We start from the raw sequence: 27,928 nt of genomic DNA, 5'->3' as shown, positions 1-27,928 counted from the left end.
AAACTGAAAGCACATGAATTTGAATAAATGGGCTTACCAGACATCAAGCACTATTCTGAGGGATTCATATGTGTTAATTGATTTAATCTTCCCAACAGCCATTGGAATATATATGTCATTATTATTCATAGTTTATGGATGAGGAATTAGACATTCAGAGAGGGACCTGTTTAGTAGAATAGAACTCATTTCTGCAGGCACTTCTGGGAATTCCAGCTAATAATAGCAGCAATAGTAAAAATATCAGCCATTTATTGCATACTTTACATAGTTTTCCCTCTACATCCTTACAGTGTCCCTAAGAGATAAACATTTCTATTTCCATTTCACAGACGAATAAACTAAGACTGAGAGTTCAACTAATATGGCCATGATCCCATGGTTAATAGGTGATTGATCTCAGACAGGTCCATACAGATTCTTGGTTCTACTTTCAGACTTTCCCATACAGCTGGCTGGACAAAAAATGACATTTGCTTTTAAGTTAGGTCCACTGAGAGATGGATGTTAGCTCCAAGTCCCAAATACCTGTAGGGCAGTAAGTAAAGAATTCCTTTCACAGAATTAGAAAATACCAAGGGATGGGCATTATAGTTAGGCATTCATACACTTTCTAAATACATGTGAGTCATCATCAATTTTCTAAGACTTCTTAAATTACAGTGTAGTGTCATTCTATTCAGGCAGCAATAATCTGAATTATCAAACTAGCACCTAAGTAAATAAAATCACTATGTTATAATTAACTAAATTTTAAACATAACACATTACTTGGTATACTTATACTTATGATGGAAATGATAATAATGCCAGTTGCCATCATTTCAATATATAAAATAATAATAAATGGAACAGTTTCTAGTACACAGTAGGCATTTAATAAATGCTGTTTAAGTGTGTTTACATGTATCAACTCATTTTATTTGAAGGCAATTCCAAATAAAGAGCAGGTATGCTCATTTTTTTCTTCATTTTCTTTTTAAGATCCTCCAGTTGTGATAACTATTAGGCTAGAATTTAGATTTCCTGTAAGTGTTTTATTTTTACCAGTTGGCAAGAATGTTCTGAGTAATAGTACTGGATGGGAGCTGGATGAGGGTGGGAGTGGGGACAGAGAGATCTTTGTCTTATGCAATGTTTTTATTGATGACTTGGATAATATTTTGTCTATGTTTTCATATAATTAGACAATGGAAAAGCCAAAGGGAAATGGGTCCAAAATTATTTAGGGGAAACTTATCCAGCTGAAAACAATGGGTCAAAAATCATTTATTCAAAAGTAGGTAGGTTAACTCAACAATACCATCAAATGACAATTTGATAGAGAATGAATACTCCTGACTCCAGAACTCTTCCCCAACTGACAAAGATCTAGTTGGTGGAAAGCTATAACAACCTAAGGACAGAAAGGCACTCCCAAGCCTCCTCTGCAGGGTCTCCATCTACTGGAGTGGTGATGGTACCAGCAGGCACCTCTGGAAGACACTGTCTACTTTCCTGTCCCAGGCCATCAGGCAGACCACTGTGTCTCAGGGTGCAGGGTGATGTGGCAATGGGAAACATCAGAGAACAAAAAAATTAAAGGAGAGAAGGAAGTTACTAGACTCAACATCTGGCTGCTTGAAAGTCCCTAGGAAGCAGTCCTATCACACACCCACTCCCTACTTTTCCAAGAAGCTGAAGGGATCAAGATTGACATTGTCCCAGATGTTCTCCAGGGTCCATGGCTGGTTGTTGTCTACTTGATCCATGTCTTTCATCCACTCAAGTGTACCTACCAATATGAACCCCAGACTATTTGAAAATTTTGCCAAGGCTAAGCAGTGTCCTCTATGAACTGGAAAATATTCTTTAATCTTTAATAACAGTAGTATTACTATATCAAAACTCAACCTAAATATTGGCAACAGTGATGAAAAATCACATTGTTTCTTTGAAGACACATTTAGAAACTAAGCTGAAGGGGGTAAATCAGGGGCTGTAGAAGGCAGCTTCTCTACCATGTGGAGAAAGTCTAAATGAAAAGGCCAAGTAAAATTAAGGCAAGAAGAGAAATGATCAGAGAAAAAGAGTTCTGGTGGCATTATCACTGTTTCTCCAGAATGTACTATAGAGTGACTGTCCCAGAGCAGGTAGTCAATAATATTTAGTGAAGGAATAAGTGAAAGTCTTAACAGCTGGAACATATTCAAGGTGTATAATACCATTAAAAATGAGAACTCAAAATATCGGTGCTTATTTACCCATGTTCCTTCCCTGAGGCAGGTTTTGTTTGTCCACACATATCCCTATTCCTCGAGTATAGGTGTGGGTCTAATATCACCCATCTACCTGACCTTCAGAGATGAGACTTATGCTCCCCACCCCCCAGCTGGGTATAATCTCTGCAGCTAGAGCACAATTAATTTTATTTATTGACTATCGCTGCTGGCTTATGTAGTTTTTCTGGAAATAACAGCTGTACTCCTTTGTCTATAAATGAAGCATTTATTCCTGTATACTGTAACTCCTCCTAGTTTTATACTCTCAGTCTTCTAAAATTGGCTATCTCCTTAACTTTGTACTGCAGATTTCTACTTCAAAGAAATTTTTACCCAGTGATTTTAAAATTCCACTCTTAAGGGTGGTTTTGATATACATCTTCAGCCAAAAAAACTGACAAATACATGATAACACCTGCAGAGTAATCACTGTAGAATTTTTCAAACTACACCTATGCTAAGACCCCACAGTGCCCCTTCCTACTGATTTAGGATATCCCGACTTGAAGCATGGCAATTATATTTCTAGAAAGCTCACAGATGACTCTTGTACACATCCAAGAACCACTGGGATTTACAGGGTACTTGGGTTTTAGAACCACATTCCTTCTGCCTCTATGCCTCTAACAACACTCTTGATGTGAAACACTTAGCAGCACAGTTTAGAGAGACTTGGAGAGGTGTTTTCTCTCTTCCCACCTGAGCTTCCAATGAAAGGTGCAGATTCCACCATGCATTCTCACAGAGGAAAATGGCCTCTTTCTCTCCTGGGTTGGAGTGCCCGGAGATGAAGAAAGAGCCCTGAGAAGTCCGTGTATTGCCTGACGGGTGGGCACAACAAGCTCTCATAAGACCTGGGGCAAATCTGATAACTCCCTCCTCTCCTCTTCCCTCTCAGGGCCAGCCTTCAGAGTAGATTCCTAATGTCCCACATTCTACTAGGAAGAATAAAGAGGCATGTCTGAAGCCTGAAGCAGATGCATATTAGACCTGAAATGCAGCCCTATAGCCAACTTTCCAGGATTTTCCTTAGGAAACACTGAGAAAAAAGCCTTAGTTAGCTAGCACTGCCTAACTATGCGGAGGTGCAAGGAGCATGGAAACTCCAGAGCATTTCATTTAAACTTTAAGCTTCATTTTAATTTTGTCTGACTGAAAAAGAGCCAACTGGGAAATAGGTTCCTTATTTCCCTCTGAATATGAAACTGTGGATTTGGAAACGCTATGGGGAGCAGTGGGCATGTTGCAGTTCGCTGAGAACAGTTTGCACAGCTGCAAAAGGGAGTTTTCTGTGTGCTTGCTCCAGTGAGCTGGAGAGCGTGAGGGTTTGACGTCAGCAGTGCCCTGAGCATAGACACCAGGTCCACACCCTCTCCCAGTACTCACAGAGCCCCTACCCCACCCTGGCTTCTCCCTGCCAAATGCAGAGCTTCTGAAAGGTGCCAGAGCTCTGCTAATGAAAGAGAAACCCCTGACTGGGTGGGGTGGAGCACAGCACTGGGACGAGTTGAGAGACACACTGTCACACTGCTGAGTCGACTTTGAGGGAACTGAGCAGACTTTGTGGTGGCTGGAGTTTTGGCATAAGACCTTTTTTCCATCTTGTGCTGCTTTGAGTTGATTTAGGAAGTTTCTCTTACTTAAACAGGAATGTATTTTAGATGTGCAAGATCTGGTTTTCATATTTTCTTGGCCTATTTGCCTCCAACTAATTTTGAAAACCTACTTTCCTAACTGTGCCAACACCTAAGTCACCCAAAGTGTCCAGTTTCCCTCAAACCCACATCTTGAGAAGCACAGATCACTACTTCGAAAACATTTCCTTTCAAGTGAAGATTTTCATGAGTAGACTGTGAGTTCGTGGAGATAATGTAGTTCCAGCTTAGCGGGGGGCACAGTGTCAGGGAGGGGCTGTTCTGCACGATATTAGCAGTTTGAGCACACAGTTGTCACACTTGTCTCTTAGCCCCCAGTTCATTGTTTTTCCTTTATGGTTCTGCCACTAATATTAGTTATCATATCATTAGTGATTTAGCCTGCTGGGCACTCAATTTCCTTATTTGTATAATTAAGATAATTTATCTCATCACTAAGTTATTATAAATATAAAATGATATTGAAGATATGGAAGTGCTTTTTAGAAGGTAGAAATGCTACGTGACTGTTCAAACATGTTCAGGGATAGACTGGAGATTGTGAGGAAAATTCCAAGGGAAGACAAGACTCAAAGTGCCATCTGTCAAGTAAGTGCTTAACCAAGGTGATTTCAGGTCCCCCAGTCCTGCAGAGAAATGGAAAATGCACTTAGACATGTCAAAGACAGGCAAGGAAAGATGCTTTTCTTATGGCTTTTACTCTATGGAGCTACAAGACTAGGGAATAGAACACTCTTTCCTGCCTCTGGTCCTGCCTACACCAGTTCACTCCATTCCAGGCTGTCAGGCCAGAAACAGCTCTGATCATAGAATCAGGAATGCTAGACTGGAAAGGAACTGCAAGATCATTTCATATACAAGCTGGTCAATATCTGGTATGGTGCTAGTTCTCTCACAGCGGACTTAAGTGGCCACCCAGGCAATTATTATAGTCTATGATCTGGACCGAATTTTCTTACCATTTTCCTTCCGAAGTCCCATGCTGCAGTCAGACTGGAATATAGCCTATTATTTGGAAGTTCTACACATTTTCAGGACCAAGAAAAGTGGAAAAGGGAACTTGGAGTAGAGAAAACAGTGAGGGCAAGAGCACAGAGGAGCAAGATACAAATGTGCTTATGTGAGGTCAGGGATGTGGACTGGAGAAATGGGCTTCAAATGATAGGTATGATTTAGGCAGGCAGGGAAGAGACGTAAGGGCAGGTACAGACACACAGAATTTCTGAGCAGGGAGAGAGCTCAGAGTCTATCTAGTCCAGTGACTTTTAAACTATATTCTACAGATTGTTGGGAGTTGCAAGGAAAGCCCTCTCCCAATCCCATAAGTCACAGTGAAAGGGAGTGGAGAATCGGGGTAAGGAGAGCCCCGGTGTATTAGAATCTGGACTCTGTTATCAAATTGGTTATCAAATAAAATGACTCATTTTTCTTAATTTGCTCTAAGTAGTACTACAAGATTTTACTACAAGATTTCATGTGAAGAAATGGTTTTGAACCAAAGATAGACAAGCAAACAAAGATTATAGGCAGGAAAGTATCTGATCTGGAAAGGGCCTTTGTAAATGACTGGAGATATTTTAGTAAAATATGAAAATTTCACCTGCGTTTTTCTTACCATTACCTCTTCTTTGAAGCTCCCCTTCACAGATTTTCTCTTTTCTTCCATTCCTGTTTAGTATTCAAATATAGTGTTAAAAGGGTTGAAAAGGCGGGTGTGGGAAACAAAAATTGGTAAGGTAGGGGAATGGGACAAGAAAGACGAAGTTTCCAGATGAGATTTAGAAAGATAAAATAGGGCTTTTATCACAACAGGAAGAATAATCCAGAGATTTTCAGAATGTAGACAGGGGAAAAAGCCCTGAGTTCTTGGAATAATAATTGGATAGGGTGGAGGTATAATAAATGTAGCTGATGAAAGGATTTGAAGATCAACTTTACACCATTAAAAATACATGAATAAAAACTGGTTGACTTACTTTAAAAAAATAATTTTAAAGATCAATAAGATAATATAGGGACCTATATAAACAGTCTTAGAGAGGTTGTTTTCAGGTAGAATAGATAAAAGGAAAACAAAATGGGAAGAAAGAGGAACTAACTCAACTTTTATTGTCTCACTAACTTTTAAAAAAATACTGTGGTATTCTCAGGGAAGAGGGGAAAAAATGGTACTAAATGCAAAGTTCAAGTAAAATAACATGATATTTCCTCCTCATCCTGAAATTCCCTTCACCCCCACTGCCTCTCTGTCTCTCTCTCTCTCAATTTCTCTCTCTGTCTCTGTGTCTCTGTCTCTGTCTGTCTGTCTGTCTCTCTCTCTCTCTCTCTCTCACACACACACACACACACACAAACACAGCGTAAATGCTTCTCTTCTTGCTACTTGTGTTCTGAGTGAGGATGTCCAAAGGCAATTTTTCCAGAATGGGTAAACATTATATGTACTTAACTGTAGGTAATACCATCCCTGAAAAGTTCCCAGTTTCATATTTAATTCCATGTTCCTTTTAAAGAGAGAATGTGGTAGTTGAAAATAATAAAGGGGAACATCCTTACTCACCAGAGGCATCACCCTTTCTATCAATACTTCCAAATAATATCTGGACAGAAAGTGGAGCCTTTGAAAAGTAACAGGGTTACAATATTCATGAACAGCAATCCATACTCATCAAGTAGAAAGTTGATTCACCAGAATTGAATACATGCATGTATATACACATAATTACTCCAGCTATTTAAGAAGAAGGCTGTTCATTGTCTTATTTGTAATGTTTTAGCTGCCACAGTATTCATAGATCATGCTGTTCTGAGTTGGAAGTGCAATGTTTCAGAGAAGGTGTCCAAAATGTAGAGAAGAGACATGGAGTATGGTAGCCAGCTCTAAAATAGCACCCAATACTCCCCATCTTTTCATATTCACATCCTTGTGGAGTCAACTCCCCCTTTGTATCAGGATTTGTTTGTGTGATCAATAGGGTATGTGAGAAGTTGTAGTATATGGCTTCTGAAGCTAGGTCATAAAAGACGTTGTGGTTTCACTCTCCTGGGTCACTCACCCAAGCAGTAAATGGTTACTTATCCTAGGAGCCAATTCCAATATCATGAAGACACTTAAGCAGCGCTGTGGAGCAGCTCATGTGGTGAGGAACAGAGGCCTCCAGCCAACAGCCATACTCTCCAGCCCAAGTCAAGTCTTAGATGGCTGCAATCCTGACCAATATATTGATTATAATGTCATGAGGGACCATGAGCCAGAACCATCTTCCTAAGCCACTCCTGAATTCCTGACTCTGCAATTGGGATGTAATAACATTTTAACCCACAAAATTTAGGGTAATTTTGTTACAGAGCAACAGATACTAATACAGAGGAGCTGCATGCTCAGAAAAGATGGACTCACTTCGTTTCAGGGGTGCAACCCACAATGATATTTAAAATATTTTTTAAAAGAAAACTGATTTGGGGAGCTATCTATGAAGCCAGCCTAACATTTATGTAAAGTCTGACAAAAATAGCACCCAATAAAGAGAAGTACAGACATATCTCACTTGAGAATATATATAAGCAAATATCCTAGATATAATGTGAGAAAATAATTATATTTATATTATTATATAGTAACATATATATATAAAGGCATCATAATCAGTTTGTTAAATATACAGAGATTTTATGTATCTGAAAACACAAACAAATGAAAAATGGACAAAAATTAAACAGTCCATTAACAGTTAAGATACAATGACCATTATCACATGAGAAGACACTGCTCAAACTCAATAACAAATGAAGAAATGCAAATTTTAAAAAGCAAGACTTATCTAAACCTCTCAAAGTAACAGGAGTGAAAATACTCAGTACTGATAAAGATGTGGCAAAATAGGCACTTGCATTAGTTGCTAGGAATATAAATTATTGCAATGTTTCTGGAAGATAATCTATTCACAATTTGAAATTCTTATTGTATGTGCCTTTTGAAGTAGTATTTCTAATTCTAGCAATTTAGCCTAAAGAAATTATAAGACAGATGTGCAAAGATATACCATATGAAGATGCTTATTATACTATTGGTCATAATAATAATGAATGGAAATACCTTAATGTCTATCAGTGAAGAATTAAGTAAATAAGCCATGGTCAATCCACATAGTAACACTCTCTGTAGATTTTTAAAAGATGAGGCAGATTCCATTGACATGGAAAAATGTCTTAATACTTTAAGTGAAATAAGAATGAAAGTTACATAGCAATATATATATAGTATGATCTCTTTATGTTTTAAAAATAATGTGGGTACATGAAAGCATAAAAAAATGAAGAGTATATGTCAAACTATTCATTTACCTGTTAGAGAGTTGAGGACTAGAAAATGACTTTCTCTTTCTATTGTATTGTTTTCATTTTTACAATTAAAATGTATTCGATTTTTAAAAAAGAAAACTGTCAGGAAAATTAAAGATTTGTGACAATGTCTCCTTGGTATTATATATAAAAAGCAGAGCATTTCATGGATTTGCCAATTATGTTAACTATGACATCTACTGGAACCCACTGGAGACTGTGTTGCTACTAATGAAGATGAAGAGATCAGACCATTTATAAAAATTTCTCACATTATCTAAATCAACAGCCACAGAAACACCTGTTAGCTTTATCACATCCTGTCCTTAAGAAGAGTCCATCCAGTAGAGTCTGCATACAATGAAACCACTACCGTGACCTGAAACAGTCATAATTATCTAAGGCTACATGAAGTGAGGGTATGAAGCCTGGCCTTGGGCTTGCTGACACTGGGAGGTGTCTGTGATTACCCACTGGAGAGCCACTCTGAAATAAGATGCCAGCTACCTAGGGATAAAGGCATAGGCAACCGAGCCCTCCATCAGGGGACCTCATTGCTATGGGCGTGCCAGGCTCAGTGGTGGAAAATGCAAAGACTCTAAGGCCAGGTGGTCAGAATGCACACTGGGGCCAGAAACCCACATTTTGATTTAAGGTCCCCAAGTCAAAAGTCACCCAGTAATAGCTACAAAGCCAAGAGCCCAGCAGAGAGGATGCCCTGCCTTCTCTCTGTCTTACTTTGTCCAGGATCCCAGGATTACTGTGTCTATCAGGGAGAAGTGGTGGGTTCTCTGTTCAGAGCCCGGACCTGAGGAACCCACTGCATATGGGGACATGACATGGGTCTGGAGCAGAGGTTTCATGGGCTCAGCTCCTCTTACCAGCTCCTGGGCCATCTGCAAGGAGGGATGCAGCTGAGCACAGGCTGCAAGGTTGGTGTGGTCCCAACCTATCCCTGGGCATAGACTGAGAACCAAAGGAGAACACACCAGAGCTGCCTAACCATCTTCTCTACGTCTACGGAGAGCTGATTTCCTGATGAGTGGGATGGCACACTTGACAGCAATCACCTTTCTTTTCTCAGCCTTGGAACTTCTGCCTTCTCACACACCTTCTGCTTCCGAGTTGAGCAACAAGTGTTGAAGTAGTGAGTGTCCCATTCCTGCTGATATTTTCCAAGCAGCTCCTGCTGTTGCCAAACCTTGCTCACTGTGTCCTGTTCAGGTAAGCTCACCCAGGAAAAGCAGCCCATGGACTTGGGGTAGTAGATACCGGCTGACTCAAAGGTCAAAACCCTGAAGTCTCAGCAGCTTTAGAGAGCAGTGGCTATTCTCATGCTCACATAAAGTCTCATATGAGTTGGGAGGCCTTCCTCCACCTTCAGCTTTGCATATGTTCCACCTGATATCCAAGATTTTCCTCGGGAGAGCACATAAAGGAAGACTGATCCATTCACAGTCCAATGCCAGATGGTCATGTGATTCTGATCTAAATGCAAAGGAAGCTGGGAAATGTTAGAGGAACACATCTAGGAATAATAACTGTGTACCAATCAACTCAGGCACACTCATAATATTGGAAATGTTTCATGAAATTTCAAGATGGAAGTGCCCTTGAGTGGCAGTCCAGGCACAGGTGCCAGATCCCTTTCTGCCTCTGGTTAGCTGGGAAAACCCTCTGCCCTCCATACTTCTGGGTTCTTATCTGTAGAAGGTGAAGTGGGGTTACATGACCAATGCTCTTTCCAGGTAAAAAAGACACAATTTTAAGGGAAGCTCATGGATGATCTTTCAGCATTTCACCGAAGATTCCACACTCATAAAGTGCCAATGGAGAAAGCACTGGTGGCTTCTGCCATTCTAGAGACTTCCCCTCTCAGAGCCATTTAGGAGGCTATCACTTCTTAGGCACCTGACCTTCTCTGAACTCATCCTCATTGGAAAACTATAGAGGACCTCAATTCTACTAAGTAAAATTAGCAACAAAATATGCAGGCACACAGGGATCCTCTAATTTCCTATTCTATAAACCACACATACATCCCATCTTAATGAACAGAATCTACTGGGGGCAGGACATTGTATTTTCAGATGGTATTTTGAATTCTAGGTGCTAACATGGCATCGTACTACCTGACTATAATATCCCTTCCTGCTTTAACAATTTTACCTCCCTTGAGAGTAGCAGAATGCACTGGTTACAAGCATGGCCTGTGGAGCCAGGTGGCCCAAGTTCAAATTGCACCAAAGCACTGTCATGGCTTCAGGTTCCTGGGAACCAGACTGTGAATCAGGGTTTGGAGTAGAGGAGATTTATTAGGCAGTGCTCCTAATATCCTGGTATCAACTACAACAGAAGGAAAAGGAAATAAGCAGGTCTGGGCAGAGGGAGACGTTCAGCGGCAGTGTAATCTCAACGAAGGCCTAAGCCAGCCCCTCAGGATTCCAAAGCTGAGAAGGACCTTCAGAATTATCCTGAGGGGAAATGAGGAGATCAGACTTTGTATTCCTGTGTTGATCAATCACTGATTTGGGCTGGCCCAGAAAGAGGGCATGGCCCTGGGTTTGATGGCTCTCTTCAGCCAAGGCCATTCCCAGAAAAGTCTGACAGTCACGGGCTGTGTGCAGGCACACGCTCAGCAGCTGGGAGTGCAAGTCTCTCATTCCTGGAGAGGGTCTGAGCAGCACAGCACAACATCCCCATGAGCACTTACTAGTGACGTGACCTTGAGAAAGTCACATCGCATCTTTATCTAAAGTTTACAAATGAGAAAAATGAGGTACTACAGTAGAATTCACTTCATAGCGTGTGATAATTAAGTGAGTTAATACATGTAAAACACTTATTGAGTGCTTACTGTATGCCTGGCCCTGTTCTAAGTGTTAGTCATGTGCCTCACAAGATGCACGAAACAGGAATATTCACTTTGGGGGACCAACTGGGATTGTGCAGTCTTACGGGAGACCAGAAAGGGGGAGATGTCCCCTCAGAAAACTGTGAGCCAGCTTGTTGTTGATTCCTCAGAGGCCAAAATCCCTAACATGAAGGACTTCAAATCAGTTCACATTCATTCTTAAGGTAACAACCATAAAAAACCTCTGGAAAGAATTTGTTCTAATTTTACCTAAAATGTCCTTTTTAATGCTTCTGAATGCAATCAACTCATCTCTTGCCAATATAACAGGAAAAATGTTCTCTTATGAGGCAAGGCATTTAAGAGCCCTGTTTTCTGAACTTGGCCCCCAAATTCTCTGTATTCTTCAAGGCACTGGAAGAATGTGTGTCAGACTTCCTGGAGGAGTGCCCAGCGCCTTTTCCTGCAGAGCTGGAAGGCACATTGCTCAGAGAGGGATTTATTCCAGGGGTGGACCTAGCTGGCAGACACTTCGCTGGCATCTGCACTTGGTGTGGGCCATTAGCTTAGGGATAAAATTATGGTTCATGAAGAAAGTGTAAGGTCTAGGCATTTGGGGCCCACAGGAAACAAAAGGCAAAGGGTATGTTGGGGTAAGTTTTCTATTCTTTTTGAAGTGAGACTGGTAACTGGGAGTGAATGTGAAAACTCAGCAATGATGAACTATCCCTGAAGCTCTGTAAACTGGCCTCCCCTTCTCCTCTTTCAAATAGGGGTGGCATTGCCTTTCTCCATTAACTTGCTCTAAGGAGACTAGGGTGCCAGTCTTGTTCTGGACTAGCCTTCTACCTGCCTGGATGTGAGACTATGTTGTCACTCTAAAAAAACTCACCCACCTTTTCTTGTTCACAATCTATTTTGCTATCAACAGGTGAGATGGAAATTTATTCTAAATGGGAACCTCAAATTATTTTCCTTTCTTTTAACCTTGTTTTTCCCCTGCCTGGGTCCAATCACTGCCTTCCCCTCCCCTCCAAACCACTCTGTCCCTACCCCCTCCTTGATTAGCTGCCAGTCTGGGTTCCAACTCCCTGTGTTTCAGTAGAAGCAGACCAGTTGTTTTCAATTACATTCCAAAGCAGAGGCAAGCATTTCTTAAAGCAACTTCCTAGTTTTCAATTGACTGTGGCGATAGCAGCCTCAGAGAAGAAAACTCTTTCCAGGAAGACTGCAAACCTCATTTACTCAGAAAGCAATCTGAGGCTTCTTTTTCCATTACACAAAAAATTACTGGGGGGCTTTCCTGTGCGCATAAGGAGGGGTTGCTCAGCAAAGCACTCTGTCTAGAAGCAAGTCCATCAGAGGTCAGGACAAGGAACCATAGACTAGACTTCTGGCCTCCAGAGCTGGGAGGAAACCCAAGAAAAGCCGGAACGAAGGCCCAGGTCTTTCATTGCTATAAATGTATGAAATGTGGGCTAAAATGGGGCCCTCACTATGCAAAACTAAGCTGCTCCATTATCTGTCACATGAAAGGAACCTTGCAATGGCCTGCCTAGAGTGATGATAGGAAAAAATGAGAAAAAGGCAGAATGATGAGATGGACAGAGCATGATGATACAAGTCAGGGAAGGGGGTTTGTAGGCAGGTTTCTGCAAAGCATCTACTTGTCTTGTGCTCCATACCTTCCTTGTGTTTCTTCAGATCCATTTCCACCCTCTCCACCCTGGTCTCTGTGCTGGGAAGCTGCTCTCTAGAGACCAAATCAAAAGCAACCTGGCCCTCCAGATGCTGGCTGGGTGCAGTTGATAGCAGCCACTGGCAGATCAGAGGGAGGTTGGGAAGAAGGAGTATTTGTTCCCCCAGCTCTTTCCCTCCCGCTTTCTAGGGATGGTTGCTTCTCTCTCCTGAGACCATAGCCACAGGGCCACTCTCCCCATCTTCAGAAAACACTCCTTCTGTTTTTCCCTTTCTGTCTGAGGTGTAGTGATGGCTTCCTGACACTGCGAGTTCTAGGGGTACAGAGCCATGCTTGCTATTTTTCCTGAACCCTGCCCACATCTCTGTAGAATTCATTATTAAATGCTTGCAATGACCCAGTTTGAGTGTGCCTTCTGGGACCCTGATGGATATATTACTAAATTTATCTTGATGATGTTCTTAGGAATAGGGACTCTGAATCTCCCAGGGCCCCTCTGTACAGTCCCAGAGAGAAGAATGATGTATGAAAGCAGTGGCTTTTCATTCTTCAACTTGAAAACTGAGGCCCAGGGAAGTAAATCATTTATCTGGCCCACCTCCCTTAAACTACTTTCTGAAAAGGAGCTTGGCAGGCACTGGGGAGAGAAGGGGGAGGCCCAGAGAGTGACACGATAAGCCCCCACCAATGCTTCAATCACAGCAGCCCTATTTTATCTGCTTGACAAAATTTTTGGCAGAAATTTCAAAATATTAGAGCATGGAGATGATCACTGAAGAACACTGTGTTAACAGAGGGCCCGGAATGTAACAGAGGACTCGGAAATGAATGTGGTCTCTGCTATAATTTTAGTAGTAGAACCCTTATTGCAGGAGGAACTGAAGGGAAGTGCCGGAGAAGCATTTTGCCGTGTCAGCCTACCACATGCTCTCTTCTTAGAGCTCTTATAAAGAGATGATAAGACAATTGCATTTTTTTACCATTTAATTGCACCCCATTGCTGGCCATAGCTAACTGGACTCAAGCAGACACCTGGCCCAGAAAGAATGACTCCATAGGCTAGGCTGAGAAAATGAGTTTTTTTCTTTTGAGAATTTGAGACAAGGCCCCCAACTATAGTGAGATGACATAATGCCCTGGGGCAACAGCCGTGTAGCATGGGGACAAAGGAGAGGCTCCAGCTATCTAGAGGTTTTGGCTAATAGAAACTACAAAGAAAGTGAAACTAAGAACCTTGTGGCAAAAGCCAGCCCACTGCCAATGGAACACAGGCCTCAGAGAGCGCCTTCCTTGTTTACTCAGTGTGGTCTCTTACTTTGGTTTCTAACCTCTCTGCAGACCCTATCACACTGACTATTTTTCCCACCATTGGGTTCTAAGGGATTTTCCTGAATTTTTATTAATAAACACACTTTTCTTGTGCTAGATTGAAAAATGAATGAATAAGTAAATAGAAAAGAAAGGACAAATCTTCCTTTACAGAGGAATTGCAAATAATATATGAAGATACGTGCCCTCCAACAGATGGAAATTAACTCTACTCCCATTAAGTGTGGGCTGGACGCAGCCACTCCCTTCTAACCAACAGCCTATGGAGAGGGAAAGAGTAGCTTTATGATGGAGACACCTGGCAGACGCCGCTGTAACCAGCTGATCAAGGTCACCCTCACCAGTGATAAGTCATGTGGCCATCACGTACCCCTGATATTTACCTCTTGAAGGAAAGAGGCACTTCACCTCTGTGGTATTTACTCCCCCAACTCCATAACTCCAGCTGAATAATGAGAAAACATCAGATAAGTATTTGAGAGACAGTCTATAAAATAACTAACCCGTATCCTTAGAAAACAAGGAAAGACTTAAGAAACTGTCATAGATGAGAGGAGACTAAGGCGGCACGGCAACCAAGAGGAAAGTGGTGTCCTGAGTTGGCTCCTGGAAAAGAAAAGGGACATGAGTGGAAAAGTTGGTGAAATCCAAATGAGTAGGTAGCTTAGTTAACAGTGTCACTCCAGAGGCAGTTCTTAGTTTCGACCAAGGTACCGGGGCTTTATAAAAGGCTAACGTTAGGGGAAGCTGGATGAAGAGTACATAAAGACTTACTGTATTACCCCTGTAATGTTTCTGTAAATCTAAAACTATTTCAGAAAAAAAAAAGGCAATTGAGAAGCTTACTGAATCACCAGGAGCACTGGGGAACCAGAGGCACAGAGCCAGGGTCTGTTACCAAACTCCCACTGCAGAACCAGGCCATCAAAGACTCTGTGACTCCGCAGCCCCCACAGGGCACAGACACTGCAGGCTTCACCACCAGCACTGCAGAACCGGGCCCTCTTCTCTGCCACTGCTGCCTGTGGAAACCAGATGTTGCTTCGGCCACCACCATCTGTCACCAGAATAGAGTCTGGACAGCCCTGCTTCTTGCCATTGCTGGCTATGTTTGCACATCAGCCACAGGAAGGCTGAGACTTGAGTACCCGGCATTTCAGCTTCCTGGATGGGATCTCTACTTCGTGCAATAGGAGAGTCCCAGATATAGGAAAGTGGTTCCAATGCTCAGCGGCCAAAAAGAAGGACAAGTGTTCATTACAGTGACTGAGATCATCTCAGTGGAGTGGTAAGACAAGGCCTCATGGAAGAAGTAGACTATAGATGGAGCATTACTGTAGTGAAACTAAATTCAGAATAAAACTCTATAGCATCTGGTAGTCTGCCCTGCAGCGGAGGTGAGATTCTGACAAACAGAAATGCATCATTCTCTTGAAAACATTATGTTGAACAAGCAGTACATAAAGCATAAGCAGAAAACAGCTTCATTTTTGTCTTCCACTGTCCCTTTCAGCTCAGTAGAGCCATGTCTGCTGCGTTTTCAGTCAGGGCTGGGGTAAGTCCTCAAGAATTTTCTGGTCAGTCTTGTTTAATACACACAGTTCTAGGGTCACTTCAACTCATAAATCACAGTTTCATATTAGCATTAAAATGTCCAGCTTTATGAAACAGTCAAAATTTAAATTTTGCTTTTAAGTTGTGCTTCTCCCTCTCTTATTTTTGCACCTGATGTCAAGGGAGAAAGAGTCTCTCTTCCTCATATCTGTCTTTCCTCTGGTTAATCATGGTTTCAACCCATCCAGAGCTGCTGTGGGCAAACAGGCCAGTGAGCTTGCTTCTTGCACACAGCTAGATGGGCCGCGCTCACTGAGGAGCCCTCTGAGGGAACACAAAGACTTTGCTGACCTCTGTTTCTCTTTGCCCTTCCTTTTCTGTACCGTCCTCCTTCCTGGCACTCCTGGAGTGATTCCAGAAGAGCTTACTAGAAGAAACAGACCAAAAAGCTCCTTTCAGGACAACATCTCACAGCTAGGAGCAGTATGTAATATTTAGGGTTTCACATAATGGAGGTAGGTGCCTAATAAAGGTTTGTGGCTCACTGTGAGAAGGCAGCATCTCCCAGGTCTCTGTAAAGCAGACAGTGGTGTTCTTGAGCATCCAAATCAAAGGCTCCATCATTCAGCATGCCCCACAGTGGGCTCCATGCCCACTTTCATCCCCACATCTCTCCCTATGCACAGCCAACCCAAACCTCATTCTCAATTACAATACCCCTGAAAGACACAGGATATATACAGTGCAGCTGCATCCCTAGGGATGTCATCTGATATGTACTGTCACCTCACATTGCCTATCTGCACCATTCAAAGTGTCTACTACAGCCCCAGAAATCTGAAGAACCAGAGTGTAAGGCTGCTTCTGTGCCGCTCCCACTCCTCCTAATCAATGCAAGACTCTGAGGCAGTGCACCCAGGGGTCTGAATAGGCCCCATGAAAGGTTAGGATCTGCCAACATGTCCAGATATGGAAAAATGTTAGACCCTCCACTCCCAGCCCACCTCAAATTGTGCTTTCTTTTAAGCAAAAATCAGTCACTCTTTTGATATTAACCTTTGGTATCTACTTATTAATTCACCAGTTACTTAAGAGGCAGTGAATTTATTATGGCACAGAGTCGACACTATGAGGTTGTAGCTCTGCATATGTGAGACACCATTTCAGACTGATTTTCAATTTCTAAAACTTCTATTTTCAATACTAAACAAGGTTTTGCCAAAACTTTTATCTCATGTTTCATTTGCGCCAACACCAAATGGTAGGCCTTGTTTCCATTTAATTGAACCCATCTGCAAATTAGTCAAATATTCCAGATCCTCTGGAAGAAAACTGTCCAAGCTCTATATTAATTACTTGACTGGTCACTGAGTCTTGACATCTGGATCTCATGCTGAGGTTCTTGCTCTAGCAGGCACACTCACCAACAGTGTGAATTATCACTCTAAAGTATCAGTGTGTATCTCATTCCAACATTAACACTTGTTTTATTTGTCTGGAGTTGCAGAGTTAACAGGAAAAAAAGGAGAGGAAATCAGGCCTTTTTGTTTAGCAGGCTGGTAATCATAGCCCAGAGACCCCCTGGCTGAAGCAAGAGGCCAGTCTGGTCAGGGAGCCAAGCATGTCTGACTCTCCCACAAACAACAGGCATTCTCAGGCATTCTCCTTGCCTAGACAAGGGAGAGCAAAACCCACTTACCAGATGCAAAGGCCTCCCTCAGCCTCCTCCTCCTGCGGGCAGGCCGAAGCACACACTGCTATTCTGTTCCTCCTGAGAGCCTGGCTGCTTAGAACAGGCCTAAGAATAACTCTGAGACACAGAGTGATCAAGCCAGCCTTGGGTTAAGACTCTCATTCCTTCTCCTTTCTAAAGGGATCAAGTGCAGAAATACCTGAAAGGAGGTACCTGAAAGAAGCTATAACTCAGGAGTCCAGAAACACAGGAGAGACGTTTTCTTCAGCAACAGCCATGCACGGCCAGGGATAGTGGCAACAGGGGTCAACAGCCTTAGACCCGGGGATCTCAGACATGGTTAGTTGTTTCTAGGTCCAAATATGCTATGCTTCCACTTACTCTGTAGATTGTGAAACCTGTTTCCAAAAAGGACAGTTAAAATTGGGTTGGAAGGGAAAAGCAGCCTAGAGGAGCAGAAAAGGGAGAGGATGAGAATAAAGCCCTTTCCATATGGAAGGCATCAGAGGAATCAGACTCCTCGGGACACTTTGACCTCATGTTTACTTTTGTAAATATCCTACCTCATTTTTTTTTCTCCTGATGTGTTCCACCTGTTAATACAAGGCAAAATCTCTTCCTTAAACAAAGAATATGAAGGAATGAGTCTACCTCAAGTTTTGTTTGGTTTTTAATACACCCTCTTTAAAAATCTTCATGTTTACTATTTGCCAGTCAAAGTTTCAACCATACTGTGGAAATTTCATTCTTTCATTCTGTTTTTAGAATACAGCTTTTACCTAGACTTGGTAATGAGTTTATTAATTCTTTGCTGGGTATACAAGAAAACTCTTCATTATGACTTTAACCAGGGTTTCTCAACCTTGGCATTTTTGAAATTTTTGGCCAGCATCCTTGCCTTGTACTTACTAGATGCCAGCAGCCCCAGGTGTGAAAAACAAAAATGTCTGCAGATATTGCCAAATGCCCCCTAAGGGGTAATTCATCCCCCTATCCTAGCAATACTGGCTATTGGCTTTAAGAAAATCATTAAAATATGAAAAAGAGATACTAAAGTAGACACCAGTTTGAAAGATCAAAACCTGTTTCCCAAGTATTTTAATACTTGAAGAATATTTTAGTAGGTCCTTTGCCTGTCTAATTGCCACCCCTGACCCTTCCCTAATACATGGTGGGCTGACCCATTGACCTCTAACATGGCAGAATCCTCTTCCAGCCCCAGAAGAGATTGGCAGTCATGAGAATTCCATTTCTCTTCGCCAATGGTTGGTCAAGGGATGCAAATTCTGTTGCTCAGTTTAGACAATGAGACTTAAAATCTGGGGCATAAGGGAGAATGTTTGAGAAGGCCTCCCCTTACAAGATTAAAAGAATAATAATAAGAATAATAAATAAGATCCTCTCTAAGAAAAAGACTTTTTGCTGTATCTCTCTTTCCCCCACCAGGATTTCTGCATTGGAATATGCCCGTATTGCTTGGAGCTTCAGCAGCTATCTCACAATCACAAGCAACTCAAGATATGAAATGCCAACAGCTTGAGGAAGGTAAAGCAGAAAGAACAGAAGAGCTTCATTCCTGAAGACAATTTTGAGCTATTGAACCAGTTTTAGAATATCCACCTCAGGCTGCTTATTAGTTGAAATAATTTAACATTTTTACTGCTTAGCTCAGCCAGAGATTGGCAAACTACAGTCTGTGGGTCAAATCCAGGAACTCAAAAATTGTATTTACACTTTTAAAAGGCTGTTAAACAAATAAAAATTTTAAAAACCATATGTGTTCCCAAAGCCTAACATATTTACTATATGGCCCTATACAGAAAGTTTGCTCAAGCCCCCACAGTAGATGTCTTGTGATGCAACCCAAAGCATTCCTAATACAGTGCTGATATATTTGTCTTATGATGACAAACACTGAAACTTGAGTCTGCCGGTGGTAGGCGAAACTAGACACGTCAAACACAAATTTGCCATTATTTCAATTAATTGTAAAATTAAGCCAAATTGAGGCATCACAAAAGTATCTAACAAACTTTTCTATTCCTTAGGGCTTCAAATAATATTTGTACTATAAGTTGACTTTACAAATCAGAATAGACAAAGCCTCTTGATGAAGCCCTGTGCTCAGTGAACACCATCGCAGAGGCCAGGCTGTCCCACTGTCTGGAGCGCGGAGGCCTTTCCTGCATTAGGAAGTTGAACAGGAGACTTCACACAGGAATAGACATTCCAGAAAAACACCAAAAACAAACTCATTGAATTGATAAACTACCTCTTCTATTTGCTGAAACAGTTCCTGCACTTCCTTACTGACTCACTCAGAGAAAGTGACTCCTCAGTGAAAAATATTCAAAGACTTCCTGCATTAACTCTACCTCCCAGGTTAACAGTGTTGCTGTCATTTGGGCCAGCATGTTCTGTAGCACCTCGGTAAAGGTTTAATATTGACAAAACCTTATGCACACTCAGAGAGTCGGGTCCAGGCAAAGGCACACAAAACTCAGTGTGGAGAGCCCATAAGATGAGAGCTGTATGAAAGTCAGGACAGACAACCACCAACATCCAACCGCAGGCCACAGCACAGCGCTAAGGGTCTGGCAGGGCCAGGCTTTCTTGGCTGATTCCCCCAGCACCTCTTTGCCTTGTAGCCCAGTGCCTATCCTGGCACCTGGCACAGAGTGGGTGGTCAAGAAGGAACAAGAACCCTCAGTCTACACCCAGTATTGGTTGTGCTTCAGCACCGGGTTGGTTTGTCAGCAGAGCTTAAGCACGTTGGATCCAGACTCACCCACATCTCCTAAGGGGCACATTTCTGCACTGGCTTAGGGACTGGAGAGGCCATTCATTCACACTGCAGGGTCCCAAGGAGACTACCCGGGGGGCTGCTGGTGCTCTTTAGAAGGGCTGTCACCATGACGGTGGAAACAGTTATGCCCCTCTGGGGCCTAGGACTTGGGTTGTGGGTTCCAAGTTGATCTAGGGCTTCATAAGAGGCTTTGCCTTTTCTACTTTCCTGCCCAACAGCCAGATGCACAAGGCCACTGCAGTTACCATCAGGAGGAAGACCACCACAGCCAAGGGTATGATGATCATCAGAGGGTGACTGTTCTCTCTGGGCTGAGCAGGTGCCCCAGGACTGGCTTTGGTGGTAGCTGGCAGCCAAAGGACCCTGTTAGGAGAGGCCTTGCCATCCATAGTAGGCTGTTCACCACTGTGTGGTTCCCAGGCATCTGCTTCCTGCCATCTGGTCTGGGTCAGCTTCCCCAGAGTTTCTGTCTGTGCTGTGGGCCCTGAGGAAATCACAGGCTTTTCCTGAGAGAACGCTGAAGTCACAAGGTTATCTGCAGTGACTAACAAGGAAATCCTAGGAGTAAAGTTTTGCAAAAGCAAGGGGTCAGGTGACACTATGGTGAAAGGGGATAACCTACAGCTGGCTGTACATGGTCTGCCTGAGCAAGAAAGTGATGGAGTCATTCAGCATATCAGTGTCTGTTAAACTGGCATGTGGATGAAGCATCAACAACCCTTGGTCAATGTCCCTCTGAGTGAAGAGAGTAGCATCTTCCATTGCAGTGCCTTGGCCCACTCTTCGTACAAGTCTTCCACAGACAGGGAGTACTGTCACTTCAAATTTGGGATCACTGTTAGTCTTGTTAGCAAGTTCAGTAGCATCTAGGTCCCCTCTTCTCAGCTGATGAATCACTCTGTTGGCAATTGTCAGATCTGGTGCAACCCGCAGTAAAGGCTGCACTCTGACATTCAGGGTTGCCCTGTCAGATTGCCCTCTGATGTAAACAATGAGACTTGTAGGTGGTCCTCTGAGGCTGTGAGGTTTGTCATGTGCTAAGAGAGTCTTCCTGAGTGCAGATCCTTCTGTCCAAAGCTGATGACCACCTGGTTTTCAATAGGAAGATGCCCATGTTGGAGGGGCCATGTTATCTTGTACATGATTTGGGGACTCCTCCCACTGGTCATTGCTGACAGGTGAACACTGGTGATGGGGATGGTCATCTGGCCTTGTGGGGGAAGTAGGTCAGTGAGGTTCACAAGGGCGGTGGAGATGGGGATGACACCCAGGTGGAAGAGCTTGTAGAGGGGGCGATGTTGGCCATCGGTCACACTAAAGTAAAACACTGCAGAGGATGGGCTTCCATCTTGTATGAACCACACTTGAGAGTTATCAGTGTCAGCTTGTGTGAAACGGTGAACAGGTGTGTCTGGATGGTGAGCCATTGCCAAAAAGCCGTTATTAGGATTACAGATGATTATGTATCTGATCTCCTCTGGAGGACTGTCCAGATCTTCCACCTTCAGGTTTTCAGGTCCCAACACTAACCTATTGCCCTGCAGAACTTTCAACCGAAGCCCTTTTGTCTTTAATTCTGGAGCCTGATCATTGACTGGAAAGACGGTGATGTTAAACACCTCTTCAAGAAAGTCAGCCGCTGGCTGTGGCGGATTTGCTTTTTTGGCAGTGGCAAAGCTCTTTCTCCCTCAAATTTGCCTGCCCCAGCAGATCATTCAAAGCCCCTTGGTTGCTGAGGACCTGAATTAGCCTTGCTACACACATACCCACACTATTAAGTCAACATTTCAGGCAAGGGAGTTCTAAAACATTGAGAGTCACTCATAAAATTTAATTTCCTAACTTATCTACTACTGGACTTTCTCTTGCCATGGAAGTGCAGCTTTCAATATCCCTTTTCTTTCAAGAACATACCCTTTTGCCATTTTCATTTTCTGTCAACAGTTTTCAATCCCAGGCACAATGAAGTCCCCATGTGGAGGAACAGATAAAATTCTTTAAAGCTAATTTGCCATCTTTCCCCCACTATGACTATTAAAGCTTATAAGAGGAAAGAGAAGAAGGCCAGAGAAAGAGCACACAAAAAGAAAGATATTTTTATAACTGTTTGTTTTATCAAAGGTGGATATCATGGCATTGACAAAAATGGAAAGATGTATTTCCATAGTATCCATATTTTAATAATTATAGATAAGGCACAGACCATATCTTGGTGGCTTTACCTGTATTTGCAAGCAGACAACTTTGCCGACCAGGTTCATTAATTTCATATGAAATGTTAATGTGAAATTCCTCAGGGCCTAGAGCTGCTGGTGGAGAGAATGTTGTGAATGAGTCTTCTGCAGTCCAGCCAGTGTTCTCAAGGTCTGCATGCTGATATAATATCAGCTGTTCACTGACCTGGCCAGACAGTAAGAAAAATCAGCCCCTGGCTTCAGGGATAATATGTGATTTAACTCACATCCTAACTGGAAGAGTTACTGTCTTGTCAGGGTTTACTCTACTCATGCTCAAATAATTCCACATATCTATACAAACAGAGGAACATTAACAACATGGTAACTTATTTGTCAAACCTAGGTGTTCTACTACAAAAATGATGTATCAGAGAGAGAAAAGCACACTGATTTTGAAATAACTAATGCTAATTTATATTATAGAAAGTATGTAATGAACCTTTGCTTCCCTGTCATACAGCTTCAACAACTATCAACTCAAAACCAATCTTGTTAAGTATATACTCCTACCAACTTTTCTGCCCAATAGTTGTTTTGAAGCAAATCACAGACATAATTTTATCTGTAAATGCCTTACTATTTAGCATTGATAAAAGATGACTCTTTTAAAAACATAATCATAATGTCACTACCACACCTAAATATTACAATAATTACTTAATATCATCAATATCCAATTAGTGCTCAAGCATCTCTCATGATCTGTGCATGTCTTTTTTTTTAATATATAATTATTTCATTTGAGCCAGGACCTTAAGAAGTCCACATATCACATTTATTTGATGCTTCTTATAAGTGTCCTTTAATCTACAGGTTCCCTTCTCTAATTTTTCCCTATAATTTATTTGTTGAATAAATTGGATTATTTGTCTTGTAGAGTTTCCTACATTCTCAGTTTTGCTGATTGCATCCCTATGGTGTTGCTTAATGTATTCCTCTGTCCCCTCTATTTCCAGTATACTAGTAAATCAAGATGCTTAACAAGAATCAGGTTCAAGTTTTGTTAAGAATGTTCTGCAGCTTCTCTTGTGTATGTCCTTTTGCATCTCATTGCAAGGCAAAACAATATTAGATTGCAGTTCTTCTGGACATGTTAAGACTGATAGGTAGATTCAAGTGTTGTCAGGTCGATCCATCTATTTTAAAGTTCCCCATTAGCCTGTCACTAATAGTTTTACAGAGTCGTTGATATGATTGCCTAAATCCCTTATTTTTACAGTGGCAAAACATTGCTATCATTTATCTTATCATTCCTTCTTTATTCTTATCTGAAATTCTCCTATGAAGAACTTTCCCTCATTAGCTATTTTGTTACACTGAAGTACAGTACATGCAGGAAAGACAACTGCTTGATTCTATCTCTTTCGATCAATTAGAAAATGAGTCCTCAGGCTCCAGTCTCCTAACAGGACCACTTATTTTGTTTTGTTTGTTTTGGAGTCATTGTAAACTCATGAATTTTAATATATGATGTATTTCATTGCATTGCAATTATTATTTTCATTGGTATTCAAATTTTCTCACCTTGCTTAAGTTATCTTTCAATAGTTAACTAAGTACCTAATGCCTGTTGCCTATCAATGTCCTTTCTGACTCAATGGATGGAGATGAATTCTACCCAGTGTTTCATTATATGAACACCATGTGGGTAGTCCTTCCTTCAACAACAGTTATCAAAAGTTCTAAAACTGTAATCACAGATTTAAGGCTAGAGATAAAACAGTCAACCCTTAATTTATATAGGTCACATCTTTTTCTGACCTGCTATCTATTACAATATATGTTACAGGTAGGTTTTGCCAAGAAATTTGTGTCCATGTCAAAAGTGCCTGGGATAAATTATATAATTTACAGAGCAGTTGAATCTATACCTTCAACCAATATTTAGAAATACTGTATTAATAACAGATCAGTATTAAATGAATGATTTAGTGATTAATACTGTATTAATACTAATTACGTGTTGCTCTGGCTCAGTGCTGCTATAGTGGATGCATCTAGAACCAGAGCCCTAGACAGGCTTTTGGTCTAGTGAGTCCCCATGGAATGTGTGCTCCCAGCTCCCAGACTGGCCAAAAACTGTTAGTGAGGAGTTTTTTGTTCCTTATCCCATTCAAGGATAAAGCAAGGAAATGCTGTTATTTGGGGATTTTAAATGGAGAAAAGAAAATATCATCCCTCAACGTTTCCTCATAAAGAAACAAGGTTACTCATGAAAAACTGGAGTTTCTCCAAAGACAGTAATTTCTGGTACTAACTAGGGACTTAATTCTTCAGAAGTTCCTGTGGAGTCAGTCAGTTTTATTTAGTAGTTCTACCATTTCTATTCCCAGCTGAAGGTTTATGACAAAAGTTTAGTCATAAATGTATTCCTTTTCCTAGAAATGGGTGATTATGCCATGGATTTTGGACTGGAGGATGGTTCTTAGAAGGTTCCCATTGTGCTTGAGAGAAGTATACTATTATAAGGCAGAATATATCCAGTTTCCTAATATTAAAATGAACATAGTCTATTAACTGGGAGGGAAGGTTTTCTTGGAAACTGGATCAATCTTGTCTATAGCCTCCTCAGTTTAGGTGAAAAATTAGCTTCCCTTAAAAAGATCTAACAACTTATTTTAATAATCTAAGGATCTTGTGATGTCTACAGTATGGAGAGTGATTGTCCCAGGGAAAGAATGGTTCTAATAGATGAGAATCGTTGAGATGAAAGTCAGAAATTTGAGTATGGTAATTGGGAAGGAATCCTAAACCTAGCTTTGTACTTCAGGAGCCTAGTGAAGAAGACATCTGTTCTAGGTTCTATTTTTGAAAAGGCATTTCAAGAGTGAGAAATTGTGAATAATCCGTTGGCTCATTTTACAGGGGGGGAGAGAGAGAGAGAGAGAGTTAAATCAGGTTCATCTTGAGTGAGCTTTAAAGCTGGATAGCAGGTAATTGAGAGAGCTGAGCTAGTGGAAAAGGGAGTAAGCATGCCTGCGGAACATCAGCTTGGCAGTCACGCCCTGAAAGAGGTTTGAAGTGATTGAGTCTTTAATGTTTAGAAGACAGCTTTAGCCTCATCAGCTTTAAGAATCAGATTCTAAGGGGTGTGTGAGCACGTTTTGGGAGAGGGCTGGGAACAGAGAATGAGACTAAGACTTTATGAGAAAAAGTGTAGGGCAAGCCTGAGGAGATTTTGTTATCACAAATAGAAAGTGGCCTTAGGAACAACTTTCAACTGCTCTGCACATTTCTGCATATTAAATATAGATAGATAAGCCACTTAGCTGCATACCTGGGCTCTGGGATTAAGGGGAGGAGAGAAGGGAGGCTTTCATTTCCTATGGCTTTAGATTATCCCAGATATTTTCTATTTCACAGGTGGAGTCTTTTGGGAATGTCATTAGAAATTCAGTGGTGTACAATGCCAAATAATAAATGTAGAAGGAAAAACAAAATGAGAAAAATCACCGTTTGGCAATCGCCATAGTAACAAATGCTTCTGGCAAGAACCCCAAAATGGTTGCTACAACTAGTAAGCTAAATTGTGATGAGAAACAGGATATTTAAATTGTTCCAAAGTTACCCTCACAAGATACTTCTTGATTGCAAAGGGGAAAGTCATACAGTGGAGAAACCTGAAAGGCAGTACTTGCCAGGTCATGAAAGAAAACAGCATCAGGGCCTCCTTACACAAGGCCCAGAGAAGGGCCTGGAACCTCATGTGGCATCGTGGCCCAAAACGCACAACCTGAAGCCAGTCGTGAGGAGACATCAGACAAAACCAAACTGATGGACGTATAACTCAATAACTGGCCCATTTCCTCAGAAAAATGGCCAGGTCACAGAAGTCGGTGTGGCTGTGCAACAGCTCCATACAAAAGGAGCCCAAAGACACGAGACATTTAAAAACTGTGTTTCATGCTGGGGATTTTCTTCTGCTGCTTCAGAAGAAAACAACTTGTGAGATTTGAATGAGGTCTGCGATTATAAAATTGAATGAGGTCTATGGATTATAAAATAGGATTATATTAATGTTAATTTCACGATTTTGAAAATTACACCGTAGTTCTATGAGAAAGGCCTTGCTTTTAAGAAATACACAGCTAGGTGTTTAAAGGCACATCATGTCTGCAACTGGCTCTCAAAATTTCAGAAGTGTGTGTGTGTGTGTGTGTGAAGAGTGAATGGTAAGCCAGGTAAATGCTAACATTTGGGGAATATGGATGAATAGTATATGGAAATCTTTTGTACTCTTTGTACTCTTTCACAATTGTCCTTAAGTTGGAAATCATTTAAAAATAGAAAGTTAAAAAAAAATAATTTTAAGAAGTAAATCCTATGGTGTTTTACTATATCCAATTCAAGAAGGGACCAATAGTCCTTTTTCTCTGATTACCCTGTATATGAAGAATGGGGGATGGGGGGAGGTTAACCCACAAATGCCTTGGGCACTAACTTATCAAGAAGTGGTCATTTCCTGTCCTGGCATGATTCTTGCCCCCCTCCAGCTTGGTCCATTTCTCTAGGACTTTAATAAGGCTGTATTTCTACCTAAACTATGAATGGGAACATATGGCCTCCAAATCCTAGACCTTCTCAGAGTAGTGCTTTTATATGAAGCAGCAGCATAGCATTCCTTGGATCTCTGAGATCTAAACCTTCTGGATTTCATAGTCTTGATTCCTAGAGAACCACAAAGAAAATTTTTCACAGGCTAAAGAAACAGATTTGGCTCTAAGAAAAACAGGGGCCCTATTGACTTTTCTGTGATGGGTTAAAGTTTATGGCTGAGTGGCTGCTGAGAGACTCAGAGAAGTTGGGGATTCAGGGAATTCCACTCCATCCCTCAATCACAGGGCTATTGTGAGAAGAGATGAGACCAGAAGCCAGATCTCCAGGCTTGCAGGTAAGAGCTCTTTCTCCTAGAGAACCTTACAGAGGCCTCTTTGGCTTCAGCTGTGTGAATTACTACTGTTCCTCCTCCAAGAAGGAAAAGGACATTTATTTATATGAAAATGGAAGGAGCAGAGCATAGTAGAATTTGAATCTTATATTGATCCCACCTAAATTCAATATAAATGCTACCAACTTTCAGTTCTGTGACTTTTATGCAAGCCATTTAGTCTATGTGTCTCCATTTCTGCATTGAAATACAGCATAATGTCTCACCTGTAGATATGCATTTGGACCAGATGGTCTATTGCCATATCACTGTTGAAAATGGCAGGCTCTGGGCATTTCTAGGGATCTTAGGAAAGCATCTAAGTCCTCATTAGCCAATTCTTACTGGGACATCAGGGATTCTGGTTAAGATGGAAGGCTGTATTCATTTTTTATAGTGAACCATGGCATGAGACTATTAAGGAATCAGAAAGTTATAAAACAAGCCTAATAGAATAAATATTTCCTCATAAAACAAAGAACTTTTTAGACTGGACTCTTGGCATATATTCCATAAGCTTACTTCTACTTGCTTTGTGAATAAGTATTAGTTCACCCTTCTATACTTGCCAT

At 41.5% G+C, this 27,928-nt stretch overlaps 1 long non-coding RNA gene and 1 pseudogene across 1 annotated transcript in view; one reads left to right on the top strand and one right to left on the bottom strand.

The window, feature by feature from the left end:
• Nucleotides 1–19,160, top strand: part of LOC130681731 (uncharacterized) — an 89,848-nt gene extending 70,688 nt beyond the window's left edge. Inside the window, exons 2-3 of the long non-coding RNA XR_008994997.1 lie at nucleotides 17,567–17,725; nucleotides 18,833–19,160. This is a non-coding gene — a long non-coding RNA (uncharacterized LOC130681731). The remainder of the gene's footprint in view (nucleotides 1–17,566; nucleotides 17,726–18,832) is intronic.
• A 937-nt stretch (nucleotides 19,161–20,097) lies between these two features.
• The window catches only part of LOC118919952 (chondroitin sulfate proteoglycan 4-like), a 65,100-nt pseudogene continuing 57,269 nt past the window's right edge, over nucleotides 20,098–27,928 (bottom strand).

Source organism: Manis pentadactyla, chromosome 2 (genome assembly GCF_030020395.1).
Source record: "Manis pentadactyla isolate mManPen7 chromosome 2, mManPen7.hap1, whole genome shotgun sequence".
NCBI lineage: Eukaryota > Metazoa > Chordata > Mammalia > Pholidota > Manidae > Manis > Manis pentadactyla.
This window is presented reverse-complemented; position numbering and strand designations above follow the sequence as displayed.